Source organism: Aulostomus chinensis, chromosome 21 (assembly GCF_037954235.1).
Source record: "Aulostomus chinensis isolate RoL2024-O1b breed Wild chromosome 21, RoL_Achi_v1.0, whole genome shotgun sequence".
Taxonomy (NCBI): Eukaryota; Metazoa; Chordata; class Actinopteri; order Syngnathiformes; family Aulostomidae; genus Aulostomus; species Aulostomus chinensis.
This window is the reverse complement of record NC_141340.1, coordinates 2,625,545-2,645,521: the sequence shown is the minus strand read 5'-3', so window position 1 is coordinate 2,645,521 and position 19,977 is coordinate 2,625,545. Positions and strand designations below refer to the sequence as shown.

At 43.6% G+C, this 19,977-nt stretch overlaps 1 long non-coding RNA gene across 1 annotated transcript in view; it reads left to right on the top strand.

Annotated features, from left to right (window-relative positions):
• Positions 1-17,903, top strand: part of LOC147241353 (uncharacterized) — a 202,116-nt gene extending 184,213 nt beyond the window's left edge. Inside the window, exon 7 of the long non-coding RNA XR_015110882.1 lies at positions 17,846-17,903. This is a non-coding gene — a long non-coding RNA (uncharacterized LOC147241353). The remainder of the gene's footprint in view (positions 1-17,845) is intronic.
• Positions 17,904-19,977: the final 2,074 nt, after the last annotated feature.

Below are 19,977 nucleotides of genomic sequence, written 5' to 3'. Positions count from 1 at the left end.
GCTGGAAAATCCCGCAGAGCGAACATATTTCAGTGTGTTGTGTTTTCAACCTTCAGGAGCAGACAGGAAGTCAAAGTGGGGAGTTGGTTTGTGGAGAAACAACATGTCTTGGGCATGGAAATAAAAGGATGATGTAAAAATAGTCCTACTCGGTGGGACTATTTTTTTCATACAGCAAAAAATTTCAGCAGTCTCACGGGGAATTCAAAAAAAATACATTGGCTTTTTTAGGAATTTTCCATCGTCCTCAGAGAAGAGAGCTTAAATCCTTCCCTTCTCTCTGTGCTGCATGAGAGAGCCGAGACCCAGGCTAGCTAGCTTAGCATACCCGTTTTGTATCGGTCCTGCTGCAAAACTCATTTAAGGGCTGGTAAATTCTCCCAACAGTTGGCAGGAACGTTCACAGATGGGAAAAGAACCCAGCAAAGGAGCACCGGAGACCTTTATAGTCATCCGTGAGTTATTATCATGCCGTTTTTTAAAACACACCCCAATGTCACGCCTTTACACCAAGGCGGGTCCAAATCAGCGGAGTAGGTTTTGTAGAGTCCTGCTCAGCGATCACGCAGCCGCCATGGTGGAGCAAATTAGGATCTAATATTTTGACACGGATGTTCAGGTAAACAGTGGACCGACCCCGCCGTCTTTGATGGGTCATCTCTTCCCAGAGGGCAGCTCCCATGACTCTGAAGTAGGACGCCAGTCCATCCACCGCAGCCCATGGCGAACATCTTTATTAAGCCTCATTAGCAGCCTTCCTATAAAAATTTATTCACTGCAGATCACAAAACCAGGCTCTGGGGTGGGAAACCACAGCCCGGTAAATCATTAATTGATGATCCTGCAATTCCACTCATGCTACAGGATTTTTCCAAGCTGTATGTGAGCAAACTAACAATCCCACATGCAAGTGCCTGAAACATTCTCAGCGCCACGAAAAATTATTAATAAAGGGCTGTTAGATGACCTTGTCTCCGCCCCCCCAAAGCAAAACATACAGTATTTATCATGCTGCACTGTTTCAGAAGTCGGGAATCAGAGGCGAAGACAAGAGGAGTGCTGTATATGAGGCCTTCGTCTCACAGGGATGAACAAAGGACGTGGATTAGGCTGTCATGAACTGTGGGGTGGGGGGTCTGAGAGACACTGAAATAATACTTCCTCCTCCCAACAGGACGGTAATTTCTTTGACAGGATGGGTTCTCAACAAGGGTGTGGGTTTCCTATTTCTGGAAAAGAGACGCTTTTCAGTTAAATCAGAGATCCTGCTGAGGTGAGATTCTTCTTCCGCTGCAGAAATTTCCTTTTAAACTCCGCAAATTCCCTCTTTTCTTTTTTCCCTCCATTGTGTCTGCCGAACTCACTCCATTAATTTCTCAGATGCTCTGCTGAATCCCCCCAGTAATGACGACAATTAACCTGGAATCACAGCAATATTAAAGACTTGAATCGGTGCACATCAGCCAGCCACGAATGCTAATTGACTTGATTGTTATTAATTTTGACATTACGTTCCAATTAAAGATAGCAAAACAGTGATTTCATTTCCTTTTCATTTTATGGTTGGAGATAAAGAGGGCATCGATCACACCTGAGTGACTCAGTGTGTGTGTAGCTAATTAAAGACTGAGATGGCAATTAAGATAATCAGTCTGTCGAAGTTTTCAGACATACAACACACAACACATTTTTAACCCTGACAGTCAGGGACATGTCTGCGAGTACATCCAGTACTAGGAAATATCAGGTATGCACCAAGGGGGTTTGGAAATGTTGGAACGTGCTTCCGTGGCCGTTCTTGCTTCAGAACGTCAGATTCTGAGCGTAATGATTGCGTCCAAACTGCCCATCAAAATGCCTCCTTAAGGCTCGCTCCACTAATTGCAACCTAGCAGTTCGCTACCTGACCTGCAGGTTTCCGCAACATCTCTCCCACATTCTCGCGTACTGAGCAGGAGTCTGTGCAGCAGCCTTGCGGCGGTGAGAATGCCTTCTACACGAGAATAAATAGAAAACCCAAAAGCTCCTGGCTGCCTCACATGATCATGGCCATCTGATCTTGATAGCTTTAAATGTGCTACACAGTCGTATTAGTGTTCTCCATCCAGTGATGAGCAGCAACACTAGGAAGCAGAGCTATCCTCTGCGGAACTCTCACCAGGTTTTCGAAGGCTGCTGTAGCTGGTTTTCTTCTCGGGGCGCTTCCATGTGAATGTTTGGACTGGATTAAAAGCACCGCTCACTCTTTGGGGACCTCTTTAAGCACATCTCTAAATCTGTAGTTTGTTTGCGCTGGTCTGGTTCAGCTGAGTAATGTATTCATTGACAGCCAAGTGCTGGTAAAATAGAGCACAGCGTTCGTTTAGACAAGCCATGAAGCGAAGCCCACAACTCTCAGCTGATGATCAGCTGTTCCAGGCCAGCCCACCTCAGCTGCCGACCCAGTTGCCTCCTTCCACCCTCTCTGTCTCTCCGCCGAGCAGGAACAAGTGCAGTTCTTTCCATTTCATATCAAAATCATCTTTGTTTTTTTCGGATGCTGCTAGTTTTGGTTTTGCTCTGATATTTTTGAAATTGTCCTGCAACTTAATTATCACACAGAATATTTTAACACGGCAGTCGACCATCCTGGAGCCGGCAAACATCTCCAATGGGGGGCCCACTGTGTGTTTGATACCCATCCAAGTTCTCTTCCAGATCTGCCCACATGAGATTGGGCCATAAACTAAATTCAGGACACATAATCTATTTCTTTGTGCAGATGTTTCAGATAGTGCCCAGAGATGGCGGGCAGTCGGCGATTCCTCACAATAATTGATCAGCGAGCAGCAGCTGCAACAAATTTAGGGAACAAAAGTTTGGTCGAGCTGTCATGTAAAGATTTAAGTCCTCTCGTCTTATCTGCCATGAGTTGACAGATACAGAGAACAGAGCAGCCACTCTCATCTTGATTAAGTTTAGTCACAGAGCTGGAATGAGATCACCTCCAGCTACCCCGGTCTGACTCCACGGCATGGCGAGCCGCCTCAACCAATGATCAGGCTCACTGTGACACCATGTGACCTTTGTCCAGTCAGCGGTTTTTCAAGTTGTGGTTTAATTTATGTTGATGGCCTACATGGCCGCAACTTTTCACTTTCTAGTGGTGTTGCATTTGCAAGTCTAACTAGATGCTGTTTTAAAGCGCTGCACATAAACTTCTGGTGGGATTTTTATTCTTTCCATCAAAACACGACTAGAAAAACAAAGAAGTATTTGCTGCCTGCACCCACAACACAAGAAACCTCTCCTGGACATGCCTTCGCTGTAATGGCGCGGCCATTGAGGGAGGGGAGATGGACGCGTCATCTGATGAGCTGCGTCTTCCGTCACCTGGGTTGGATGTATTTTGACGACTCCAGCCCTTTAAATTGGATTTCTTCCCTCTATCTAATCAAATGAAGACGTGTCAGACCTGGTCAAGATGGATCCTGGAATGACACTCTCCTTTTATTATTTTTATGGTAGATTGTCATGTGTCTGTTCATGTGGAAAAATTTTAATTAAAATCCCACCACAATAATGAATGACACTCGTGACATCAGCTCTTTGTTCCTTTATTTCCTGGCGTACTTTAATTTTCAAAATATGCAAGTGCTCTGAGGTGAGAATCTTATTATAAAGGCTTGTTGTCATGGAATAGCTCATTAAAAACAATGCTAGTATGCATGTGCATAATTACATATTTTTCCTTGGATTTTCTCTAGATGCAAATGCTGACCTGATTTTCTTAATAACTAAAACCTCGAGTCCGTCTGCTGGTCCCAGAGACGTTTCTGCACAGTGACGTGGTGGAGTTAAAAGGGATCTGGCCTAATTAAATGAAATATCCTGATGCAATGGGGCATCCTAAGCAGTGTGCAGTGGGACGTACGTTTGATTAGAGTGGCAGTCCACTTAATATTGGACAGAGCAGGGCCTATACCTCTGCAAGTGTGACTACTGATGCAGTTTCTCTGCCGTTGTCATTCATTAATTATTCATTTCACTTTTACTTTACCTTCTTTAGAATTAGAGTAATGAGTACAACTTGCCAGTCTGAGCTCGAATTAAAGGTCTGGAGTTAAGAAGTTCCTCTAGAATCTTTCAGTTAGTTTGTTATCGCTGTCTGTTTGAATTAAAGATTTCGTGTTCGTCTAATTGTTGTCCACTTGCTTCGCCTCGCTCAATAGTTAGAAATAACAAAAGACTTTTATTCTATTAGTAAATGGAGACAGAAATGTTTGGCTGCCGACTGAATGATGCCACCGGGGAAATCTTGTTTGTCTGACAGTACATTTAATCAATGCATCTGTCTTTATGTCAGAGTTCACATATGAGCCTCGTATTTCGACATAATTTGCCTCTAATCACAGATTGTAGGATATAAAGGAGAGGATGTGGCGTCCTGTCCTGAGAAGGGTGTGTTCAGGGGCGTTTGTCTCAGTCAGACCCCCTCGAGCTCCGCCCCCTCATCCAAATCTAGTCGTACATAATTGCGATGAGCTCCAAAATAACTTTAAAATGCCAATCCAATGTGTAGGGACAGTCGATCAGATCAGCCTCCGTCAGCAACTCCATCAAGATCTTGTGGGATTGCGTCGAAATAGCACAACAGTTGTGAGGACATTTCAAGTATCAAGTCTATGCATTTTCATTTTGAGACTGAAAGACACTTCACACTCAGGTTCAAGTGGTTTGGGTGAAGTCTTTTCTGTCCTGGAGAGTTTATGAGGAGCTCAAGATCGTTACACAACGAATCCACTGCATCTCCAGCTCAAGTGTGCGATACCTTTGTTATTCTACAATTCTACAATTTCATTTAGCAGACGCTTTAGTCCAAAGCGACTTATTCTTCCTGCGATGAGCGTTGGCTTCTCCTCCTCCTACGCATTTACACTCCGATGGTTAAGATGGCCTGTGATGCAGCAGTGCTTGGGTTTCCAACATGGTGGCCAATGTCCGAATGATCTAATTTGCACAATCAAACCTTAGGCTACAGTACGAGTCCATTGATTGTTTGTCCTTGGATACACGCTGGTGTTAGCATACGAGCTCTGGCCTCCTTTCTACCGCATTGCCTCCCAGTCTGAGATCTTTGGATCAGAGACTGTTCATGACTGCACGTTGTAGGTTTCAGCTGCGTCATCGGCAGTGGATTAAAGTGTTCCCATGTCTTGCTAAAAACACACAGGTTTTGTTGCTAGATGTCCAGCAAAAACTGGACTTCCAGGTGTTTGGTCCTCTAATGGAAGTTTACGGAAACTCTGTGACGTGAAATGAAAAAGTACAAAGACTTACCTAGATTGTTTGGTCCAAAGGTGGCCCACATTCAGACCCGAATGACGCCGTTGACTGAGGCAGAGCATGCATGACTAAACTGAGCGACAGGTCTCCTTCACGTAGCTCACACCTGCCCTGAGTCAAACCCTGGGAGTTTCATTTGGCAGTCCCATCACTGAACCATAGGTGCTGAATCTGGTCATGGTTTGGTTTCTTAGTTTTATTTTGTTGTCTGAATTCCTTCCTGCCTGCCTTGGATTCCATATCCGAGTCGTTTTGTCTCTTTGTTCTGAACTCCCACCCTCTGACAGTCAAATTGCGCTTCTACCACGACTATTGGATTCATCAAAATGCATCCTCCCACTCACCCTCAAAATGTCGGCTATCCAAAATCTTATTGCTACCCTTATGTGGGTTTTCTAGCAGTGTGCAAGCTTAGAGCAAATGTCTGCAGCTATCAGACATCTGTGGTCAAAGACCTAAACACAGCAGTGGAAATAAGCCCTTTGAGAGAATAGCGCTTGTGCAGTATTAAATGGAAAATGTCAATTTGCTTGGAAAGAATAATTTCACATTGGCATCACGTTTCCTTACATCTAGGAAGGAGGGTCCCCGCGGTATTTTCTTTTATCCACATTTTTATCTTATTCTTTTTTTCACATGCTAAAAAAGAGCCTGTTCAAAAAAAAAAGAATAAAAATAATTACCACATCTCAGGAGTATGAAAAAAGAGGTAATTAGCACCACTGAATTAATCAGAGATAGAAAAATTGCAATTATGCTTGTTCTAATTAAGTACCATTATTTTCCTGACCACCATGAAATTATTTTCTGGTATTGAATTCTCTTGTAAGTCTCATTAATAACAATGACGTATTCTTTTTAACTCCAAAAGTGGTGGTTTACAATTAAACTTACATTACAAAGCTGGTCCAACACACACAATTTGAGTTGCTCCAGCGTGAAAATGTGGGGAACTTTAACAAGAGGAAGTTTTGAAGAAGTTGGAGTCATCAAAAGAAGCTGGAACAAAGGCAGTTTCAGCCACCAAGGCCAGACTTGAATATTTATTCCATTGACAAATGCTGGCTAATTACACTCCTATTCAGATGTCAATATAGGAAGCAACCAAATTTGACGAGAGGCAACGATAAGTTAGCACAAAACAGAAGACGGACCTCACGAGAAAAAACAACCTCTATCGACGTTAAAGTGACAGATGCCACCTACTGGCCGTAGTAATTATGACCGCAGGAGGGGAGGAAATCAGATGATGTTCATAAAGCGGCCAAGGATTAAACCTAAAGCCTAAACATAAATTAGTACTGATGAATGTACCATTCCATGGGAACTCATGGCAGCGCTAACTTGAGTTATACTACAAAAAATACTTCACTCCTGTACAGGGATGGGAATTGAAAACCAGTTCTTGTTGAGAACTGGTTCCCAGTGTTTCAATTCCTTGGAATCATTTACCAATTTTGTAAATGATTCACTTATCGATTCCAGTGGGCAGGACTGATGTCACCATGCAAGTCGCGTTACTTATGTAAACTATGCAATGTGCGTGGCGACGTCATTCACCAGTGCAGCCAGCAGTACACATGGCGCCCAAGGGGCATAAACGCTCGAGTTAAAGTTCAGTTACTTTTCACAAGAAAGGATGACAACAGGGCAACTTGCAACACTAGCAAAGTGGATACTGCATCAAAGGGAGGAAATGCTACCACGACGCAGGAACATCTGCACACACAGCCTGAGATAACTTTGAATGAATGTGGACGTTTTCGATCTGCTCCAGAGAGAATCTCAACCCAGCAGAGGCGGCAACGTTAGCACGTCCTCTGCTGTTAATACTGCAGGTAGCTAACCAGCTAACACTGCCTATCATGTTAGCACCCCCTCACTATTGGGTTTGTAAGGTCATGTTTCTTCTTAACTAAACAAAGTTTATGCTAATCGACCTGTTAGTTCTCTTTTTTTCCAAATGAGAATCAATAAATAACCAAAATGTTATGCATAATCGAAAATGGAATTGGAATCGTAAAAATCGTATCAACTGCCATCTCTTCTCCTGTAGTACTCCACTGTACATGTAAGCTAGAAAGTCCCTGTTAGGAGGCAGGTTTGGACAGTTGATGGGTCAGAAAAATACCAGATTTTGGCCCTGGAGACCCAGGTTCAACCGCCATGCTACTGTATGATGCTACTCTGGAAACATTGCAGCAGTAAACCAGTGTTTGTTTCATTGTAGAACTGTTAAACAATTTCCCTTTTTGGTCCCAACAAATTTGGTGAGCTACCATTTTTGGCAGAAGTGATAATTTTAGATAAAAGATGTAAGAGATGGCCGTCTTAGTCGAAAGACTTTCATTCTTCCATCATCATCATAAGTAGAACAAACAAAGGAACAAAGAAGAGAAGCAGAAGAAGCAGGTAGAGATGTCTGAGTTGTGTAGAACAGGAGAGGACACGATAACTCACTGGTACCTACAGGACATCCATTATGGGCGCGAAGGCTGAGTTAAGTCACCTGAAAGCCCTCTATAAGGCAGTGGCAACGGCAAAGTTGTGGCAGCTGTGGCTGTCACTCTATGGATGGATTAATGTCTAGTAATCATACTTAATTATTATCCCCATCTGCTTGTGGACTGCCTGAGACTGAGGGACCTTGTAAAACGCAGAGCTGAGAGCCAAGCAAGCATCTCTGGGGAGCAGATTGAATGTCACCAAGCAAGCCAGCTCTGCAAGGAGCGTTCAAGGCTGTCAGGTTGGCCCCGGGTTTTTGGAGTCCATATAAAAACAAAAAGGTCACTCGTTCAATGCCAGCAGCAGCCAATATGCCCATCCACATATGTAGGCCCTGCCCAGGTGTCCTTCAGCGTGTTACTTTTCAAGAAGTTAGTTTTGAGTTGAAAAAGAAACATTAGCTGAAAAGTGCAGATAGCTGAGAAGGACTCAGGATTTGTGCTGTTGGAGGAGGAGGGCAGTCCGGGTTTGATCGCACATTAATTACATTTTCTTTATTCAAATTGTGCTAAGTACTCTTATCCACATTGAAGTACATACATATGCTTGCTTTATGCAAATGTATGTTTATTTAAAAAAACAGCCAAAAACAAAACAATGAGGTTACCAGGCAACAACAGAAGACAGAAAAAACCCCTCATTTGCAGAAACCACCAGTGTTGCGTTGATGGTCCGGGTCACTGTAACAGTCCAGACATGAATATTAATGAACAGGTCAGGTGAGTTTGGAGATTTTCATGCTTAAGTAATTTGACAACACATTTGCACCTTCTGTTTCACCGAAAAAATCTTTTGAATTGAAATATGTCTTCAAAATGTGAAGACGTTTTCTTAATCCTTAAAATACTAAACTGCAAATTCAGAGTCATGAAAACACAGGTTTTTATATAAAGAAAACATCCTTCCATCCATTTTCTACCTCTTCTCCTGTTGAGGGTGGTGGGGGTGGAGCCTATCCCAGCAGCCTTCCCCCTGGACAGGTCACCAGTCCATGGCAGGGCCAACACATAGAGACAGACAACCATTGGCTCTCCCAGCCACGCCTACGGTCAATTTAGAGTCTGGATTAACCTGGTCCCTCTTGATGTCTTTGGACTGTGGAGGAAGCTGGAGTACCAGAGAGAACCCAGCAGGAACAGGGAGAACATGGAGACTCACACAGAAAGACCCTGTGCTGCAGCCGGGGCTCCACCCACAACCTTCTTGCTGACCACTGCACCACCGTGCCGCCCTCCATTCTTCTATTACAAATAGAATATTATGACACATGTAGGAATGCAGTATGACATAAAATTAAGATTTATATTTACAGGGTTTTTTGGAGGCTTTCCTTGTACTGAATTCAGGATGTTTAAATATAAACTCTTATTAGAATTACAGCGTTGCTGTCGTAGACCTCCGTCATTCACCCTCCAGTGGACATTGGTGGCAAATTTGAAGAGGTTCCCTCAAGAAGTGCCTGAGCTATCGCATTCATGTGAGGGGACACTGACCATTGGCCACCAAATCTTCCCAGTTCATCCGGGAGTCTCGGTGCCAAATTTGACGGAATTCGGTGAAGGCTTCCTCAATATACCACGTAAACCAGAACCGGGACACACTTACTTTGACTTCAGGATGCTTCGTTGTCCAGCTCCACCATGGCTGCCTGCCGCCCGGACTTTGAGAGTACGTTCTACAGCCCTACAGGATTGAGAGCTATCACATTAACGAGAACAGGACAAACAGACAATCGGCAAGACATAACGCCTCCGGCCCATGACCTGGGCGTGAAAATAAGTATTTAGGCAGGTCACTCATCAGTTGTATCCCGTAATCTCAGCCTCAGACCCCACGTGGTTTTGTGACGGTGCGATCCTGTATCAGTTCCCTCACTGATGGCGCTGGATTGCTCCCCTCCGAACGCAGGTACAACGCGCCAGGCTTCATCCCTGGTGGGGGCACATTTTATTTGCATTTCCTCCCACTGTGGAGTCAGATAATAACGTAGCTGAAGCAGGCGTAAGTGAGCTGAGATAATTGGCTTCACACACACAGAATATCACTCCAGACATGGGCTGTTGCAGGCCTAGAAAAGGTAATTTTGAATCCATTTCCAGTGATCAAAAGGTATACGAGTTTTTGTCTGCCTCCCTACGAATTCATTGGGTATCTAATTAGAAGTTGATTTGTTTATCTTTTACAGTAACCTAATTGCTGCCTGCGGAAACAGATGTCTCGACACTTTTCATTATGAAAGGGGAAGGCGGCGAGATCCAAGAATTCTGCACCACAGGCAACCGGAACAGAACGCCAAATTCAATGCTCACAAGACAAAAGTGGTTTCATTAGCAGCAAAAAAGGGCAAAATGAAGTGGGAAAGATAAACAGAATTTAGTTTTCAGCTTGGTCAACAATTGAACATGTGTGGAGTTGAAAGAGAGTTTTAAATAGTCGTGCTGAGAGTAGCAGGAGAAAACAGTCGGAAAGCAAATAAACGATGGATTAAAAGACGTCACTTCTCTGTTTGTCGTCAAGGTTGCTGGTAGAAGATGTTCCTCGGTGGTAGGAGAAGCAAAGTGACATGGCGATCCTCAGACACCATTTAGGGAGAATTAATGAAGCGTGTCCAAGGTTATGCCTTTTTGAATCACCTCAGTACGTTGTGGCACACGATAGAACCGATTGTTTTGAGATACTAAAGTCAACACAGCAGATTATGTGAAATAAAATTAAATGACAAATCCACTGTGCCTCCTTGTTTATCTCTGGTTTTAATGAAGATCATTTTAACCGGGGGAGTACAAAATGAATTAATGAACTTAATCACAGCAAGTCAATATTTCCCAGCTCGCCACAGTGTTTTCTTGAAAAACTACAGGTGTTAAAGTGGCTCACACAACTTTCCTCTGAGAATGTTTTCATGCATCACCACTGCTGACGGTGACGAGTTTTCACTGTTTCTATTTTTTTTCTTCCACTTAATTAGTGTTTGCTAGCAAACTGTGTCATTTCATTAAAACATAGCAAATGAATCGAGAAAGCAAACGAAAAGCATAAGCAAAGCGGTGTCAGGAATGTGATCTGCTTACTCAAAGCACTGCAGCGACTCCCGTGTGAAGTCTGTTGAGTCACCTACTAATGTGTGAACGCTGGAACATCCAGCACGGCACTTTCAGTCACCTCAAGTCTTTAGGAGACTCACTAGAATTTACTCCCGCTGGCCCCAAAACTGGCTGCTGGTCAGCAGGTTCCGAAACGGCAGGTCTCGGTTTTGGGCCGACGCAAACAAAAGTTTGTGTTTTTTATTTATAGGAGCCACATTAGCTGGTACCTCTGGGAGTCTTCCAGGGGTTCCCACCAGTGGTATACACAATGATCGTTGGCTGCATTAATATTCCAAAAAATGACATTTATATCAGTAATATAAAGCAGCAACAACACTTATTTCACAAACCCAGTCAGCAATGTACACAGGGATTTGAGCAGAATACTGATTAAAAATCAGCAAATAGAATAAGTGTATTCAAGGAATGAGAAGTCTAAAAGGAGGTAATGCAGAAATGTTCATTGGATATTGAAGGGTTAGATTGTAAAAGCTCTGTAAGGACCTTTTCTTTTTTTCTCTTCAATGAATTAGTTCTCAGGTTAGGAACCACTTTCGGCTAACATCTCACTGCTTTGTTCTAAAATTCAATATTTGTACATAGAGAGTACTAAATAAACCATTATAACTTCCTTGCCTCTCTGATTGACCTGCAACTAGAAAGAGCAGTTTACAATATCTCAGAGGGACATCTGATACGAACTACGCTTCAGCCAACAGCTAATATTAGCATGCAGCTACAACAAAGCTAACGTTGCAAGTTCTTTTGTTTGGTGATACAGTTGCAAAGTAGGAATGTTAATTTACTGATTACCACTTGAGTGTTCAAAAAAGATGAATTTACAACAATTTGCCGGATTCCCTATAAACCAACTGAGGCGTGGAAAACGAGCTTATCCAACAGGGCAGCTCCACACCGTTAGCGTAGCATCGGGAGAACATGGTCACTGTGTGAATACGGGCTGTAAAGTAGGTCGATTCACTTCAGGAGTGAAATGAAAAGAGTCTCAAGCTGACTGAAAGTAAAGTCAGCTTTATTTGGTTCTAACCGCAGCATAGCTGTGTTAAGGTGCTTTCACACCTGTTTCTTCCTCGGTGGTGTTCGTTTTGGCAGGTCTGTTCACAACTTTTTGTGTGGACCAAGACCTTGCTGGGATGTGGGGTGTTGTTACCCTGGTAACGAACCTGCTAAATCATAACAGTTTAATCAGGAAGTAAAAGTGGAAAACATTTGCAGAAAAGTATGTAGCTTTTTAACAAATTCACACAAGAACGTTCCTCTAGTTCTTACGGTCTCGGTCTGCCTCAGATACATGAACTTTGTCATATTCCTCTTCTTCTTTTCGTTTTTTTTTTTTCAGCTTTTGAAAGATTAACCACCGCCTGAAGTGACATTACTTTTATCCTAATGTTACCTGACTTTCACTGTGCCCTAACCTGGCAGCTGAACGCTGGAAAGCAATGGTGGTTGTCGTCAAGTTGGTGGTCAGGAGTCTTTCCCAGCCTCCTGGTAGCTGCTCCACTGGGGTTGTCTGACTTCCATACACGCCGCTCTTGGCTGTTTGTGTATCATCTGCATAAATCATTCGACTTAACACTGCAGGCGAATTGTAGGTGTAAAGTCGTGTTATTTGTATGCAGATTGAGGAGACTGAGCTGTACATGCCATGTTTCACGCAGTGTTGATTCTAGTGATGATTCTCTCCAGCCTGTCAGCGGTCTGCAGTGTCACCTTGTAGAATCAGCTCAACCCACTTGGAAAAACCACCAGCTACTATCCATACAGGATAAGGAGGAAAAGCCATGTGGAGCCCGTGCCCTACGGTGAAGAAAGGGCTTTTGATCTTTATTATGATGGGACACGTTTTGATGCTGCTGGCTCTGCTGATTCTTCCCTGAACACAACCAAATAAAAATAGACCGACTGGCTGGGATATTCTTATTCTGTGGGGAATTAGCTTCTCCTGCACTTAACTGCAAAGTGGAAATCTTAGTTTTTGCTTTATTTTCTCGGCTACAATTTGAAACCTTATTGCGTGTGCAAAATTTTTGTGGGTCATTATTGTGTGATGGACTGAATATTCGTGTTTTGCATTATGCCGTTAGCACATCTCCTCCTTTTGCCGGTTTGCTGTCAAAGAAGTCATCAGGGTAACCCCTTTATCAGCTCCCCACTCGGCAGGGCCACAGATAAATCCCTCGGACTCTTCCCATGCTGCTTATCACCGTGTCGGGATGCGGTCACAGCAAATGCAGCAAAAAGAAAAAAGCGACCAATCTGATGTGGAAGTCACATCCGCAGATATGATGGGCTTTTTAATTTAAATTACCTCAGAATTTACCTCAGAAGGAAGCTTATTTTAGCCTACAAGCAATTAAAACTGCCAAGGCAGACACATGTAATTTTTTTTAAGGGTTTACATCTTAATGGTACGGAAAGAATAAAATAAATGCAAGGTCAAACTCACAGGAGTCTCTGAGAGCTAAATAATCTCAGTTTTTGGTTTATCAACATGTACACAGCTTTAATTGGTGATTTTTCTATTTCGGTTTTTAATTCAACATGTGTTGAAGGTCACATTTTAAATTGTGTGTATATACAGAATTTAATTTTGTCGTCTTGGTTTTAAATTAAATTTTTTCGCAGAGGCAAGTTAGAGTTTGCAGCAGAAACGTACAGAATATGTCAGTTATAATTGACCTTTTGATTTTTTGCATCAGCGTGTGTGATTTTATTGATAAAATCTATTTTTGCAGTCCATACTCATTTTTGGGCCGTAATTTTTTTTTTTTTTCAAATAGGATTATGTTGATTTTCAGTTGGCAATTTCAATTTAATATTTTTCATCAGATGTGTTCAATTTTTGTGTTGTTTTTTTTTTTTTAATTCCCCTCTTCGGGCATATTTAAATGACATTTGAGGGGAGTTTTAAAATAAAAACATTTGAAATGCAATCTTGTTAAAAGAAATAGACTTTCAACCGATTTTCATTAGTAAAGAGGAAACTAAGGTGCTGGAGCTGCGTAGAACCTGAGCTCTCACACGTACACAATGTACTTAATACTCCACCTGAATGTTATTCAGATTTCTTTCAGTTATAATGGATTAACATTGCTAACAGAGGGTTCAGCGACCTCTCCAGCAGCGGCGGGGCCTTCAGTCCTCCTGCCTCTCGCCTTGACCCACTTGCCATTTTGCATCTGACCTACACAACACAACTTTACTTCCATCTTGCGGTGTGAAATTGTCCTGTCTGCTCGTCTGTATCCTTGCTTTTCATTTGGATGAGCTATCTAACCTTGTGACAATCACAATGCCACCCAGGTGTATAATAGTTCTTTGGACATCATTTCAGGAATTGGAAGTTAACGTAGCCAAACATCTTACTGCAGTATTCATGAAAGGTTGGCAAAAATCTGCTCATGGATCGGCATAATGATGGGTTTAAAGAATCATTACTACAGTCATTTTAAAGGGTTTAAACCATAAATCTTTATTAAACTGAGCAAATACAAAACTTGACTCCTTTTAGAACGCGTTTTGTCATATACTCCGACATCCTGCCCAGTAAAATGGAAACAGGGACATATATGTGTGTCCTTAACGGAGCGCTACAATATGTTTGGATGATTTGAGGGCACAAGGCATAAACGTGTGTTATAAATTTAGCCAGTGTCTTGGCCTTCCTTCGCCAGCCCGTCCCCCTGTCGACCAAGGCCAGGTCCCAGCTGATGGAGAGAGAGGGGTCAGCTCTGGCAGCCGGGACAAAGTGGACTTGACAAGTGTGAAAGATTTAGTGCCGAGCATTTAGAGTGATCATCTTTTCCCCTTTGTCAGCAGGTAGAGAAATTTCTCCGCCCTTACTGTGTCCTTGATCCAAGTTTGATGGCACAGGGGGAAATCCTGTCTGGGTGTATGTCTCCCCTCCGCTGTGATGTGGGGGCCGGCGGTCGGGTACATCGCCCTGTTAATGACTGCTATCGTCAGGAGTGAGATGATTATTATTACCTCAAAGTTCTGACTTTCTCTGAGCTGCATTGTGCTCATTTATATTCAAGACTAACTGGAATAATTACAGCTCCATAGGGATGTTAGGCTTTAATCTGCGGATGGTTATCAATAAAAAGTACTGTCCTCTTGAAATGAATTCCTTTTGTTGTGGAGTTTCCACCCTTTTCTTCTTATTCCATTTGCTCTGCACAACTCCCCTCTGTATTATATGGCTTAATTTTCCTGAAGAGCAGCGAATGTTACAGTTCAGTGGAATTTCGAGGCCTCTTAAATCCCAGAGACTGCGCCTCATAGATTTCAGTAAACTATGAAATTAAATACGGGACCTCCTGTGTGAATTGGATTTAAATATTGCTATTACTCCAGCAAATGAATTCTAAAAAAGTAAGATTAACTTTTAAATGATGGTGAGGATCCTCCAGTGCCACCGCTTCATAATTAGGTCATTAGTGCAAGTATGATGCTTCATAATCCTCCCCAGTGGTGAGCGTGATGCTGCAGATCCATATCACTCTGTTAGCAACAGTCCCGAGACGCTGCTGCTCGTCCTCGTCTGGAGTGGACAGTGAGAGCGAACAGAGATAAGATAAAAATCCTCCTCGGTTACATGACTGGTAGGTGACAGGTAGGTGACTCATACATGACGAGGTATGTGACGGGTAGGTGACTGGTACATGACGGGGTATGTGACGGGCAGGTGACTGGTACATGACGGGGTATGTGACGGGTAGATGACTGGTACATGACGGGGTATGTGACGGGCAGGTGACTGGTACATGACGGGGTATGTGACGGGTAGGTGACTGGTACATGACGGGTATGTGACGGGTAGGTGACTGGTACATGACGGGGTATGTGACGGGCAGGTGACTGGTACATGACGGGGTATGTGACGGGTAGGTGACTGGTATGTGACGGGTAGGTAACTGGTATGTGACGGGCAGGTAACTGGTATGTGACGGGTAGGTGACTGGTACATGACGGGGTATGTGACAGGTAGGTGACTGGTATGTGACGGGTAGGTAACTGGTATGTGACGGGTAGGTGACTGGTACATGACGGGGTATGTGACGGCTAGGTGACTGGTATGTGACGGGTAGGTAACTGGTATGTGACGGGTAGGTAACTGGTATGTGACCGGTAGGTGACTGGTACATGACGGGGTATGTGACAGGTAGGTGACTGGTATGTGACGGGTAGGTAACTGGTATATGACGGGTAGGTGACTGGTACATGACGGGGTATGTGACGGCTAGGTGACTGGTATGTGACGGCTAGGTAACTGGTATGTGACGGGCAGGTAACTGGTATGTGACGGGTAGGTGACTGGTACATGACGAGGTATGTGACGGGTAGGTGACTGGTATATGACGGGTAGGTAACTGGTATGTGACAGGCAGGTAACTGGTATGTGACGGGTAGGTGACTGGTACATGACGGGGTATGTGACGGGTAGGTAACTGGTATGTGACGGGCAGGTAACTGATATGTGACGGGTAGGTAACTGGTACATGACGGGGTATGTGACGGGTAGGTGACTGGTATGTGACGGGTAGGTAACTGGTATGTGACGGGTAGGTAACTGATATTTGACGGGTAGGTGACTGGTACATGACGGGGTATGTGACGGGTAGGTGACTGGTATGTGACGGGTAGGTAACTGGTATGTGACGGGCAGGTAACTGGTATGTGACGGGTAGGTAACTGATATTTGACGGGTAGGTAACTGGTACATGACGGGTAGGTGACTGATATGTGACGGGTAGGTAACTGGTATGTGACGGGTAGGTAACTGGTATATGATGTGTAGGTGACTGGTATGTGACGGGCAGGTGACTGGTATGTGACGGGTAGGTAACTGGTACGTGATGGGTAGGTGACTGGTATGTGAGGGGTAGGTAACTGGTACGTGACAGTAGCTGACTGGTATTTGATGGGTAGGTAACTGGTATGTGACGGGGTATGTGACAAGTAGGTGACTGGTATGTGATGGGTAGGTAACTGGTAGGTGACGGGGTATGTGATGGGTGGGTGACTGGTATGTCATGGGTACATGACGGGAACGTAACTGGTACCTGACGGGAACTTGATGGGTACGTGACTCATACGTGACTGGTATGTGACAGGGTACGTGATGGGTAGGTGACTGGGATGTGATGGGTACCAGACAGGTATGTGACGGGGGATGTGATGGGTATGTGACTGGTACATGACAGGTAGGTGACAGATATGTGACTGGTACGTGAAGGGATATGTGACAAAGCATTTGACTGGAATATGATAGGTAGGTGACAGGTACGTGACGGGGGATGTGACGGTTACGAGACTGGTATGTGACTGATACATGACAGATTCCTGACTGGTACGTGACAGTTACATGACTGGTACATGACTAATACATGACAGGTACATGACTGGTCTGTGACTGGTACATGACAGTTACATGACTGGTACGTGACTGATACATGACAGGTATGTGACAGTTGCATGACTGGTACATGACAGGTACGTGACAAGTATGTGACTGGTAAATGACAGACCAGGAGGGAAATGCAAGCGCAGGATCAGGAAATGTAAAAGTGTTCTGTGGCTTTATTGTTTCACCAAGTCTCTACTTTTTATTCCCTGTTGCTTCCCTTTTTTAATTGTCAGGAACAACTAGTTGTGAATATTATCGGCCCGTCAAATGATCATTTTCGGACTCCCTGCTGCACTCAGTGATGATGACAAAGACATCTTTCTTTTGATCTTTTGTAAATGATATATGTATTTATTGAAATGTTCTCACACAAACACATTAAACACAAGAGGGTTGTACGCTAATCCACCAAGTTTGGGGAAAAGCAGCTTTGAAGTTTTTTTTATGTCATCCTGCCGATGGACACACAAACAAACCAATGCCTTTTCTTTCTCGGCAGGTACATCTTTTCCTGGTGTGCTCCCTGGAACGCTCGTCAAACCCGAAGAAACTGGCGGCAAAATGTGGCGTGAGTAAAACTTGGCGGGGAGTTTTAACAGCAGACTGTGAATTTCTTCGATTGCAGGTTTTCAAAGTTATCCAGTGTTCATGTTGTGATTGTGTTGCTGTTAGAATCAAGCGCTAACCCTCAGCAACTCCAGCTGTGTTTAATGAAATAATAAACACAATCAAACCAGCTGAGGTGACCGGACTTCCAACCCACTTGATCCAGTTAGACCTGCTGGATCCTCTGCCTGCTTCACACCTGTCCCTCATACATGAAGGTTTTTAAAACTTAGTAACCTGCGAAGAAAAAAACACGTCTATTGACGCTTTTCTTGATGGCAGCTGACGAGTTTACTCTGTCTGTGGTTTGCTACTTGTCGATTGGAGGATATTTGAGTGGATGGATGGATGGATGGATGGATGGATGGATGGATGGATGGATGGAGTGTTTGCCTCCCTCTGTCCCACTCGACTGCTGTGTGCTAAACGACATGCTAAAACTCCCTGTGTGGAGGGTAAAATGCACGTTTTAATTTGATGCTACTCAGACACTTTCAAGCAACAGGAGAGGCTTGAGTTACAAAGAAAGAAGTGAGGAACAATTCAAACACGAAAATCTTGAGCTGTCTTCCCAGAATGCAACTGTGCCCTTCATCATGGAGGCTCGCTTGATTCTATAGCTGCAGAAACATTATATTATATTAATATTGTCTGGCTTCGTCCTAGTTGAGAGGAAATATTGAGCTCTCGTTCTGCTGCATTTCATCACGCGCCGCTGTTTACATTTGTTAAGTTGTTGAAGCTAAATGTGGCGTTGCAGACATTTAAATTGCTACATCCTGAGTTCCTCTGGATTTATTGTCATTTTTTTTTATTTCATTAACTTGCTGTTTGCGTTCTGTTTCCTGACCATGATGGAATGTTTATTTATAACTTCATATTAGAGGAGTGAATAATAGTGAAGAAATGAAGGGGTCCAAGAAGAGAACACAAAAAAAATATTACCATACAGCCGCAAATTAAATTCCCCTCCGGGATCAATAAAGAGTTGCATTTAAATGGTGGAGAAGGAGCCATTCCAGTCATTATTTGCACTTGATGAGGCATATCCAATAAGCAAACTCTCTCTGTGTCTTTATGGAATGTCTGTGTCTGCAAACGTCCCACGTCCTGTCATCAAATGATGAGAAGTCGATCAGCAGTTCGGCTCGTATCAGCAAAATGTTCACGACTTCAGCCAGTCAATGTGTTTCCGACGCCACTCACAAGTTAGACTGGTCGAACCGAAGTCTGGTATTCCATGTGTTTGTGTCTCAGATGGCGGGACGACGATAATGTTTGTGGTTCTGCCTTCCACTGATGTGACATTTCAACCAGAAAAAAAACGACTTTGTCATTAAAGCACGAATCCAGATCTCAGAAACATCAGACACCTGCTTTTAGCTTGAAGCTAACGGAGACGAACAGCTAACAGCAGCTGAACTCTCCAGGTTGATTGAGGGTAATTAGACCCCCAAAACTATTATCCAAGTGCGTGTGTGTGTGTGTGTGTGTGTGTGTGTGTGTGTCCAACTTGGAGGAATTCTCTTTCAGACAGACTAATATGCTTACATGTGCTTTTTAAAAATTCCACTTTTAAGTGCGAATTAAGTACGAAAAGCAAGTTGTTTTGGGTTTTTAAAAAAAAAAAGATGAACTTGTTCAAACATGCTTGGCGGTGTAATCACTCTGTGTTGTCCGTCAGAACGTGTGAGCCTCCTTCCTGCTCGAGGTCGCGACGGCGCTGCAAAGGTCACGGGTTCAAACTGTTGAAAGGCGACTGAGGGAAGAGCTGAATCCTGCGGCTCCTCCCTGCAGCCGGCCAGACGCCCGCAACTGCAGGCCGCTGATAGAAAAAAAACATGTCGCTGTCTGACAATATGACATTTTATAGAGATGTGATATGCTAATATAATCAGAAGACTTTCATCTTTCCAATTATACACAGCGCTTCAGACAGACTTATTGATATATCTTCATACCAACACTTCTTTCAAACATGGTGGTAAATCATATTTGCTCGGGTAGACGAAGATGAGAAGGCTC